The sequence below is a fragment of the Tasmannia lanceolata genome, unplaced genomic scaffold, assembly GCF_043159265.1.
Source record: "Tasmannia lanceolata isolate RefF3 unplaced genomic scaffold, GAP_Taslan_0.1 ptg000018l, whole genome shotgun sequence".
NCBI classification, from domain to species: Eukaryota; Viridiplantae; Streptophyta; class Magnoliopsida; order Canellales; family Winteraceae; genus Tasmannia; species Tasmannia lanceolata.
Window position 1 is genome coordinate 65169155 of NW_027518695.1, and position 11985 is coordinate 65181139.

At 39.3% G+C, this 11985-nt stretch overlaps 1 long non-coding RNA gene across 2 annotated transcripts; it reads left to right on the forward strand.

Annotated features, from left to right (window-relative positions):
• Window positions 1-7671: 7671 nt before the first annotated feature.
• LOC143851893 (uncharacterized) lies at window positions 7672-9078 on the forward strand. Of its 2 annotated transcripts, none has more exons than XR_013236546.1 (3): window positions 7672-7854; window positions 7975-8407; window positions 8494-9078. It is a non-coding gene; the product is annotated as an uncharacterized LOC143851893 (long non-coding RNA). The 2 variants fall into 2 exon arrangements; XR_013236547.1 differs by having other exon boundaries at window positions 8084-8407; window positions 8494-9017.
• The last annotated feature ends 2907 nt before the right edge of the window (window positions 9079-11985 follow it).

Below are 11985 nucleotides of genomic sequence, written 5' to 3' on the forward strand. Positions count from 1 at the left end.
ATTTAATTTCTATTAGTCTTTTGGACAATGCTGGCATGTGTTCATCTTTTTTGGGTGGTAGAGTAACTTTAACTGTTAACTCTTATTATTTTGGCTGTGCTTTCTTAATCGATGGTATGTATAGATTGAGTTTAGCAAATGAAATCGTTAGTCAGGTTAGTTCAACTCTTATTGATTCTAAGTTGTTACATAATAGATTGGGACATGTGAACTATTGAAAAATGGTTCAACTTGCTAAAACTTATAGTATACCTTTAGATACATCGATTAGATTTGACAGATGTGAAGTGTGTGCACAAATCAAGATACTAGAAAACCTTTTCGTTCGATTTCTAGAAGCACACAACTTCTTGAGTTAATACATTCTAACCTCTGTGACTTTTAAAGTTTCACTACTAGAGGTGGTCAGAAGTATTTAATCACTTTTATAGAGGAATTTTCTAGATATTGTCATATTTATCTCCTAAAATCGAAAGATGAAGCTTTTGATAAATTAAAAATTTTCAAGAATCATGTTGAAAATCAATTGAACTTGAAAATTAAAAGATTTAGGAGTGATAGAGGATAAGACAACACTCTGATAGAGCTCAATGAATTCTGTACCTTTCAGGGCATAATACTTGAAACTACTGCTCCTTACTCGCCTCAATCTAATGTCATAGCTGAACGTAAGAACATGACGTTAACTGAAATGTTAAACTCTATGTTATTGACAGCTGGCATGCCTACTAGCTATTGGGGAAAAGCAGTTTTGACTACAAATCACATCCTGAATAGAGTACCACACTCTATGTTGACCTCTACTCCTTAAGAGTTATGGCATAAACATCCTTATAGATATGACACTCTTAAGACTTCGGCTGTATTGCTTATGTGAGGATACAAGACCCTAGGAGACCTAAGGTAGGACCTAGAACCAACACTTGTATTTATCTAGGTGGTGTAGAAGATAGTGCTGCTGATCGGTTTTTGGATCTATCTACCAATATGGTTATAGAATCTAGACATGCAGTATTCTTTGAGAATAAATTCTCTGAGATCATGGTTTGACCATTCCTGGCGATATTGAGATGGTTATAGAATTGCAGGTAGAGTCTGAACAAAATATTTCTGACACCCGTCCTATATTGATTTCTGAATCAGAACCTTTAAGAGTATCTACAAGAGATAGAGTACTCAAGAGTTTTGGTGAGGACTTTGTGACCTCTAAATGATCCATCATTATATAAGGAAGCTATGAGATCTAGGGACTCTTTGTTGTGGGCAGAAGCCATTGCTGATGAAATGAGCTCTCTGTTACAAAATCAAACTTGGCAGCTAGTCAATTTTGCCAAAAGGGGCTAAGACTGCGGGCTGTAAGTGGATTTTGAAGAAGAAACTTAATCCTGACGGATACTTAGCTCGGTATAAAGCAGCTAAGGGCTATACTCAAGTCAGTGGGATAGACTACTTTGATGTCTACTCACCGATCTGTCATTTATCTACGATAAGAATTCTTCTTGCTTCAGCATCTATTGAGCAGTATGTTATGCATCAAATAGATGTAAAGACGGCTTTCCTTAGTGGAGACCTCACAGAGGAAATCTACATGAACCAACCTTAAGGGTTTGTCATAGAAGGTTTAGAAAATAAAGTTTGTAAATTAAAAAATCTTTGTATGGTCTTAAATAAGCACCTAAAATGTGGTATAAAAAATTTGACAAGATAGTAAAGAGCTTTGGTTTTCAGAACAGTTACTCAAATAAACGCCTTTACTTTCATTCTATGTTGAATAAGGTTGCAATTATTTGCTTATATGTAGACGACATGTTGATTCTTAGTTTCGATCTCTCTGTAGTGAGTGACGTGAAATCAATGTTGGCTAAAGAATTCGGCATGAAAGTACAGTGAGTGTAAACCGATTGAGACACCGTTTGATTATACCAAAAAGCTGAAACCTAATGAAGGAGCCAGCGTGAATCAATTGGATTATTCTAAACTGATTGGTAGTCTCATGTATGCAATGACTTGCACTAGACCAGACATAACTTTTACAGTTGGGATGCTGAGTCGTTTCACTGGTAATCCTGGCCATTAGCACTGGGATGCCCTTATGAGGCTGATGGGATATCTTAACGGTACTCAAGGTTATGCTCTATGTTATAATGGCCATCCTCCTATCCTGGAAGGATATTCTGATGCATCACGGGTCTCAGAATTAGGAGATAGTAAATCTACTAGTGGTTATGTATTTACATTGGGTGGAGCCGCTATTGCATGGAAGTCAAAGAGAAAGACTTGTATTGCTCTATCTATAGAATCAGAACTTTATGCTCTAGCTTCTGCAAGCGATGAAGCAGAGTGGATAAGGAATCTGGTCATGGACATTCCATTGACCCGTTTAAAGATTAACTCTTTTAGTTTGTTCTGTGATAATCAAGCTACAATTACGATTGTGAAAAACTCACTCTTTAATGGTAAGAGGAGACATGTTAGGCTGAAACATGCCACACTGAATTATCTTATAGAATAAGAAATTATCACTTTGGTTGATGTGAGGTCGAAGGATAATATGGCCTATGCTTTTACGAAGGGACTGGAGAAAGATTGAATATTCAAAACTGTGGGGGAGATGAGGTTAAAGACTGTGTAGACGTGTCTTAACCTACATCCATGTTATTTTGAATTTTTCGAATCTCCCTTTCTTGGCCAAATAAGCACTTGATATGTTTCAATGATGTTTACAGTTTTCTTTATGTCATTCCACATTTGATGACAAGTCCTTCTTGGGAAGGTTGTTTCATTCCAAACTTGATGATACAACTTAACTCAATTTGGATATGATTGCTGTAACATTCCAATTGCAAACATGGAATGATTCTTTGCAAAAGAAACTATTTAGGTCTTGTTCTTGATTGAAACTTAATGTTGATGCTTATTGATATTGATATTTGCTTTTTAGCCAATATGAAATGTACTAAGTTCTTCTAGTAGACCTAGATACTTCAGTATTTTAAACAAATGATTGGATTCATGTTTCATGAAATTCATATTTGGTAATTTACAGGAATCGGCGAAAATAGAGGAGCTTGCCTCGATTTGGATTTTGATGAGGATGACTTACTTGATGAGTGAATCCTTATAGAGCAGCGGGGACTATTATTTTCTTTTCAGTTGGAAAAATAGTTCACTTACATGCGAAACTGCTTTTGTTTGAGTTTAGATTATTTCTAAAACTCTTAGTTAGTCTTAAAAGTATTCTTGTTTTCAGTTGGATTATAGATATTTTTTGATATAGTGCTATGGATGATTCAATATTTTGTTTGAACATCACATTATCTATCTATTGGATTGTGCTATATGTAGAACATAGGAGGAGATTGTTGGGTATATAGTATAACCCATGTATGTTCTAATATAAGCCCAATAAGATAATGGACCGGTGTAGTTGGCCTACATGGGTTAGAGTCCATTAACCAGTCATTAACCCTAGTGTATCTCTATATATGAGGGCTGGAGGCAACAAACTTGGTATTCCAAACTAGATACCTTGGGTGTAATGCTTCAAGCAACCTCTTGCTTGACCTAATTCCTCTAACAAGTCACGACGTCGCTCTTATCGAATGAGATGCGAAAGAAACCTATTCATGGTGTAAATGAAGAGCATGGGTTGGTTGTTCATGGTGGGAATCAAAGAGTAAAGTCGTTTGACAGGGGATCAGGAAAAGGTAGGTCAAGATCCAAGGTCGGCGGAAAGGGCGTGCAATGTTACCGTTGCAAGGAATATGGTCATATCAAGTGAGATTGTCCAAAGCGAGCTGACCAGGTGGACAATGGTGCTATGAATATGGCGATGGCGGTAACGGATAAGCAAGGCAAAGTGTTTGGAGGCGTTCTCACAGTCTCCTCAGGTAATCACACTTCTCATGATGAGTGGATTCTAGATTCAGGTTGCTCTGTTCATGTATGCTCCAGGAGAGAATATTTTGATACGTTCCAGGAGATATGGGCGGGTGTAGTGTCCTTGGGTGACGGATCTACTTGTGACGTCACGAGAGTTGGAACGGTGAAGATCAAAATGTTTGATAGAGTAATTCGTACTTTGGGTGGTGTGGCGTATGTCCCAAAGCTACGGAAGAATCTAGTATCTCTTAGTCGGTTGGACTCCAAGGGTTGCAGTTTTTCAGCTACAGGTGGAGCCATGAAAATTACACGCGGCTGTATGGTTCTGATAAAAGGAGAGAAGTGTGGTGGGTTATATCATCTGGTTGGGGACACGGTGACTAGTGTTCCCAAGATCTCGATGGTTAGTTGGAAACAGAGTGGTAGCGCGTGCAGGCGTAGGGTCTCTTTCACAGTTGGTGCAGAGACAGGTTTTCATGTTGTAGACGATGGTGAGAGGATGATAGTACATGCGTCGGGGAGGATGGATCGAGATCCCTCTCCAAAGTTGACTAATCTCGATGGTTAGTTGGAAACAGAGTGGTAGCGTGTGCAGGCGTAGGTCTCTTTCACAGTTGGTGCAGAGACAGGTTTTCATGTTGCAGACGATGGTGAGAGGATGACAGTACATGCGTCGGGGAGGATGGATCGAGATCCCTCTCCAAAGTTGACTAATCTCGATGGTTAGTTGGAAACAGAGTGGTAGCACGTGCAGGCGTAGGGTCTCTTTCACAGTTGGTGCAGAGACAGGTTTTCATGTTGCAGACGATGGTGAGAGGATGACAGTACATGTGTCGGGGAGGATGGATCGAGATCCCTCTCCAAAGTTGACTAGGTGAGTCAACGGGTTGGCAGCTACACACATACATTAGCCGTGTTCGTCGAATCGGGAGGAGTTAGAACCAAGGTGATTCGAGAGTGTGTAGCTAGTACTTCAGAAGGCCAATGGTGGTTCGCGGTGACAGCAGACCGGTGACAACATAAATGGAAAATCTTCAGGTGGCTGGGAAATAAGCCAAGGTGGAGATTGTTGGAAAGTTGCCTTATTTCCACCACCTTCTGTTGCTTCGGTGGGAAGGCATGAGGCAGAAATATAAATTGCCTCGTTAGGTTTTGGAGAAAACCTAGAGGTATTAAACTTCTTTTTGGAATGCAAAAGAGGGTGCAGCAAAACAAGAGAGCAAAAGGGTGTGTCAGCTGCCCTAGAGAGAGAAGAAAAAGAGAGAGAAGGGAAGAGAGAGAGAGGCAGAAGAAAGTGTTTTCTTTGGATTTTCTCTTGGGTACTTTCTCTTGTGCTTTCTCTTTGGTTTTTCTCGGGTTATCTCTTGGGTACGATCTTGGGTTTGAGAAGCAAGGAAATGGTTGCGGGTTTTGATTTATGGGTTAAATCCATTGTAATCCTTGTATATTGTTTTCTTATAGTGAAAGATCGTGTTTCTCGCCCGTGGAGTAGGCTTGGCCGAACCACGTAAAATCTTGGTGTTCATCTTGTGGCTTGTTTGTTTATTTTACTTTTCCGGTAAATTTGTGCACGATCGGATTGATTTGCCCGGCGAATTTTGTCAACACTCTAAATGAAATAAAAGATGGAAGAAAATCTCATACCTCATCGGTGACTGTGATTTCTTCATCATCCACTCTCCTACATCTGAAAGCTTGAATCCAGGTCCCTTCAACCATGAGATTTAGGAGCTATGGAAGAGAATTGGAGAGAGAGTAGATCTATGGTTAAGGTTTCTAGACAAGAGTTAGGATTTCATCTCTTATTTATAGTAGAAGGGAGTGTGAGTAGAAGGGAGTGTGAGTAGGAGAGGCATTTAATGCAATCCCATCATGTGAATCTCGCCAGCACGTGAATCTAGTGACTACGGCCACGTGAAGTAGCAAATTGCATTTTAAAAAAAAATATTTTCACCCCGCCAGCAGTATGTATGCGCCCTCCTTATAATATGATTTGACGTGAACAGTGGACAACTTTAACGCTTTTTGACGTGAAATCACGTTATCAGTGGGTGAAAATATCATTTCCCAAAAAAAACAGAGTTGTATGCATCCATGGAAGAGCAGTTCAAGTTGAAGTCAGGGGAGCCTATTTCCTCCCCTTTTGTTTTGGTAGATACAATCTCCTTTATGAAATAATTATTTGGAGGAATGCTACTATCAATTGTTTGGCCCGACTTCTGCATCATGCCCACGATCAGATCCGTTGATCCTAATGATAACAATGAGTCTGGACAGACGCCATTAAGATCATCTTGATTGGATGATCCTAGGTCGATCCTTTTATCTATCAACCTCTGTTTAGTGTTCTGCCAAGAAAAATTAACCGTTGAATTTTTGGTTCCTACATCTTACACACCCCTCATGATTTTCTATAAGATCATTGGTCTTGATATCATATAAATTCCTCCTGTTGAACTTAAAAATTTCTTTTTACCATTGACCCTAAAAGTGACTTTCCGCAGTTGCTTTCTTAACACCCACAATTGGGTGATGATATTTTCACCCCCTGCAGTACTTGCACCCCTCGCCCCCCTCTCTTATAACGTGATTTGACATAAAGTTGCCCACTTTTCACATCAAATCAGGTTATAAGGCGGGGTGTGCACATAATGCATGGGGGTGTAAATATCATCTCCCTTTTAGACCTCATAATTTTTATGTTGTGGGAGCCTCCATTTTTCACCTCACGTATTGATGGGTGTGGCCCACCATTTTACATCTCATGTATCGATATGGTAGGACCCTCCATCTCTACCCAAACCTATGCGTATGGTGTAGCCCACAATTTTACACCCAGGAGTGGGCCCATCATCTCTAGCTAAATCCATGACTACTGTGGGGTCCACTATTTTACACTTTGATCCGGTGGGTCAATGTTTTTATATGGTGGGTCTCACCAACTCAACTTAAATCCTTGCATTGGGTGAGGATCAACATCTTACCTCATGTTTTGATTGGGTCAATGTTTTGATAGAGTGGGTCCACCAACTCAAAAACCAATGCATTGGATGAGGGCCAACATCTTACCTCATGTTTTGATGGGGTGAGGCATTATGAATCCTAAGAAGAGAACTAGAAAGAAGTGAAAGAAGCTCAGTCAGTGTGGGGTCGCATCGAGTCGGAGAGGAAGCATAAATCACAATCCTATGCTAGCATAGTAGGCAATATAGGCATCATCCTGGCCAACATCGGACATGGATACCGAAGAAGACCTTAAGATACCTTTTGTATTTGAAGTAGATTAAAACAACCAATCTAGCCTTTTTTAAAGATTTGAAGGCGGAATTGGATTCGAATTATTATGAAGACGCATTAAAACACTCCCACGATCTCCACCCAAGCCCATGCATAGTGTCCACAATTTTACACTCCATGTTTTGATATGGTAGGACCCATTACTTTACACCCATGTATAGAATGGGTCAAGCATATAATGCTAGCACTCTCTGCTTAGGATATAGAGGGTATAGTGCAGATAGTCCATAAATGTTTGTTCACCAACCAAAATAAGTGCCCCTATAATACCTAACTTGGGGAAACATAGATTTTAGATCTACGGTCTAGATTGAAGAGAAAACTTAGATGTAAAAATTATTAGAATTACACATTCTTAAGTTATTATTAAATAATAAAGGGTAATAAGTAGATATTTACAGTTTTAATGTAAATATCTGCTTAGTGTACCTTAGTTTAACCACATAAAGAGCAGTTAGTTTAATTCATTATTTGATTAGATTCATTAACTGCTAGAATTCTATTATGCTGTGTTCGGTCGCTGCACTTTCATGGGATTCAGGAGGGAAAGCCCCCTAGAATCCTGTGAATAGTGACTTTCCATCATTGGTTAGCATTACTTCCACCACTGTCAGGGAGGAGAGACTTTTCCAAAGTTAAAGTTGTGTTCTTCTTCCTCAAAACAAAGACTTGAAGGTATGTTCTTCTTCCTCCACAGAGACGTTTAGTTGTGTTCGACCTTCAACTTCAAGGTTTTTTTTTATTTTATGTTGTATTGTTCTTACTTTCCAGCGTGTCTCTGACCCTCGATTTCAGGTTTTCAACCATTTTAGCATCACAAAAGCTATTTTGCAGCCCCTATTTTTCAGTAGAAATGGCTCCTCATATGAATTAAAATTAATAAGAGTCATACGTTGGGTACTAGGGTTTTGAAGCCGCTATTTTGCAGCCCCTTCATGATGTGGAGTACATATATGGATATGTTGTTGCTAGCGAGTCTCAAATATCAAATTGCCCAAGGTTACAAGGTGCAGAATGGTTTCAAGGACATTGCATTCACCAATGTCATCCTTGACATGAACAATGCCTACAATCTTACAATGAAAAAGGACCACGTGAAGAATAGAATCAAGACTCTCAAGAAGAACTACAGGGAACTCCATGACATTCTGAAGCATAGTGGAATTGGAAGGATTCAATGACCAAGACGATTGATGTTACCGAAGAAGTGAAAATGAATTACCTTACGGTAGCTTTATATATGTGGTCAGTTGAAGTTTTGTTGAGTTTTGGACATGTGGATTTGAACAAATAATTTTCATGTGTTAATTGCAGACACGTCCGGAGAGGAAGAAGTTTTTCCACCACCGAAATAACTTGTATAGCGAATCCAGGGAGGTATTTGGAGAGGACTTCGCTACTGGGCAGTGGGCTCGTCCTCGGGGAGGCAGAAGAGCATCTGACAGCATTCAGAGCTCAGAAGAATGAGGCGAGGGAGATAGATATTCGGAAATATGACACTGTTGACGACAGTGGTCAGAGGTCATTAGTACCTCTAGCAGTTGGCATATCAGTTCTTCTATGTTTTGTTTATGTAACTTATGTTTTGTAGGTTCTTTCTTATTTGACTCATTTAGGACCCCTCTTTATGGCCAGCTAGATGTTTTAACACTAGTATTGACCGGTTATTCTAATAAAATGATGCAACTTCGTCTTTATTTTGCATCTGCTTTGTTTTCCAGATTTTCCAGTATGCAACACAACAGAAATTTGTTTCCAGAAATTTCAATAACTTTCCTTCCAACTTTCCAGGCATCAGTACACCCAAATTCAGATTTCCAGCAACTTTCTACCCAACTTTCCAGGCATCAGAACAATCGAAAAACTAGATTCCCTTCCCTTTAGTTTCTATTTCCTTCCATTTGCCACATCACTTTCCTTTCCATTCCTTTCTTTCTCACGCTCATTTTGCAACAGAAGGACCATTACGGAAATGATATATATTAACCCTTTTTTGCTTGGGACATCACCTTTTCTAGTGTAGAAGAGAAGTCAAAAATACATTAGAGGGTGGTGTCCGACGTGAAAAATGGGAGAACATATCACTTCCCTTCTATTCTAGGGAGAACTCTAACATGTAATTTCTATAAATATGGGATTGCTCCCTGCTACCATCTATAGAGATCATAAGAAGATCAAATTTCATTAGAGATCTGATCATCCAATGAGATCCGATAATCCAAAAAGGTAGTAGAAGATCCAACCCCAGATCGTCAATTGAGATAAGTTCTTAATCTGATTTTGCATCCTAGTAAGGCTGTATGATCAGTTTAGTTTAATTCTTAATAGATCTAGAAGATTAATTTAATTAGTTTTTTTTAATGATCATGGTAATCTAGATTAATCTAGATTGATAAGATTGAAAACAGAAAGCTAATCTAGATGCCTTGATCCTAGATTTACACCCTATACACTTATTCGAAGCATGACAACATATGACATTAGTGAGATGAAACTTTCTCTATCCCTCTAGAAATGATATTATTACAAGTGTTTGATATTAGCATGGTCTAGACCCTTCCTTTGGTAATCTCCATATGGAGATATCATTATTATAAAAACAAATTTGTTAGATAGTTGGATACTCACTAATAAAATATCTAAGAAAAAACAGGTAGCTCCAATTTTCCATATCCGTCATCGCTTTCTTAGATAAAATCTCTTGCCCCCCCCCTCCCCGTCGATTTTGTTTGTCATGTGGGGAGGATTGACAAGATTGTAAAATCTCATTATGAAACGTTTGGACAAGTAATCGTCACGTCATTTTTGGAAGGAAAGGTATGGATGAAGATAAATCCCCATAAAATCGTACTCTCCCTCATTCGAGTGGCTCTCCACCCGCGGGCAAAATCTTAACGTATCTAGCTATCTCTAGATTCATGTATTCTCGTGCTGAACAAAGCTATTGTGAAATGTACAAACGAAGTAATTCTCACGTTATCGCTGACGATAGTGACAGGTGGGGATGAAGGTAAATCCTTAGGAAATCGTGCTCTCACTTTTCCATGTGGCTCTCCCACTCACGGGCAAAATCTTAGCGAATCTAACTAGCCTTAGATATCCTCGTGCTAAACATGGCAATTATGAAACGTATAGACGAAGTAATTCTCACGTCATCGCTGACGATAGTGACAGGTGGGGATGAAGGTAAATCTTTAGGTAATCGTGCTCTCACTTTTCCACGTGGTTCTCCCACTCACTGGTAAAATCTTATCGAATCTAACTAGCCTTAGATATCCTCGTGCTAAACAAGGCAATTATGAAACGTATAGACGAAGTAATTCTCATGTCATCGCTGACGATAGTGACAGGTGGGGATGAAGTTAAATCCTTAGGAAATCGTGCTCTCACTTTTCCACGTGGTTCTCCCACTCACGGGTAAAATCTTAGCGAATCTAACTAGCCTTAGATATCCTCGTGCTAAACAAAGGCAATTATGAAACGTATAGACGAAGTAATTCTCACGTCATCGCTGACGATAGTGACAGGTGGGGATGAAGGTAATTCTTTAGGAAATCGTGCTCTCACTTTTCCACGTGGTTCTCCCACTCACTGGTAAAATCTTATCGAATCTAACTAGCCTTAGATATCCTCGTGCTAAACAAGGCAATTATTAAACGTATAGACGAAGTAATTCTCACGTCATCGCTGACGATAGTGACAGGTGGGGATGAAGTTAAATCCTTAGGAAATCGTGCTCTCACTTTTCCACATGGTTCTCCCAATCACGGGTAAAATCTTAGCGAATCTAACTAGCCTTAGATATCCTCGTGCTAAACAAGACAATTATGAAACGTATAGACGAAGTAATTCTCACGTCATCGCTGACGATACTTAGAGGTGGGGATGAAGGTAAATCCTTAGGAAATCGTGCTCTCACTTTTTCAGGTGGTTCTCCCACTCACGGGTGAAATGTTAGCTTATCTAACTAGCCTTAGATATCCTCGTGCTAAAAACAAGGCAATTATGAAACGTATAGACTAGGTAATTCTCATGTCATTCCTGACGATAGTGAGAGGTGGGGATAAAGGTATATCCCGAGAAAATCGTACTCTCCCTCCTTTGCATGGCTCTCCGTCTATGTGCAAAATCTTAGAGAATCTACCTATCCTAGGATCTTCATATCCTCATGCTGAACAGGGCCATTGTGAACGTTTTGATTGTAGTAATTCTTACATCATGTCATCTACGTGTAGTCGGCCCTCGATTGAATGATCAGGATAATGCTGACATCACGTGAGTGGGGCCTGGTCAAGCTTCTCATATTAAGATCTTCTTATTGACTCATTCCCCTAAAGTACATGCATAACTCATACAAGGACTTTGCAGTGACACAATTAATTAGTTAATAATCACATTTTAGAGGAAAAATTGAAAATTGCCTGCGAGCAAAAAAGGTTTATTTGGTGTGAGTGCTTTTGACATTTTTCCAAAAAAAAAATTAGAGGTTTTGGCTAAAATACCCTTCTAACCGGACACTAGACGAGTGAGTACGAGGCCTATTGCCGGGTATCTAACAAACAAGGGCATTATGGTATTTTTCTCCTAATGAGTAGAAATTTGAGGGAAAAGACAAGCTCCAGATTTGCTGAATTCAACGACTCTGAAATGGTAATTGCCCATGATATTGTGCTTATTTACTAAAATACCTTTCCTTCGGACACATCATGATTTGAATCTTGTAGCAAGGGTATTCTTGTAAATATCAGAAAAACCATGGGCTTCTTGGTAGTCTCAGTCTCCCAGCCACTTATAAATACGCGCTCT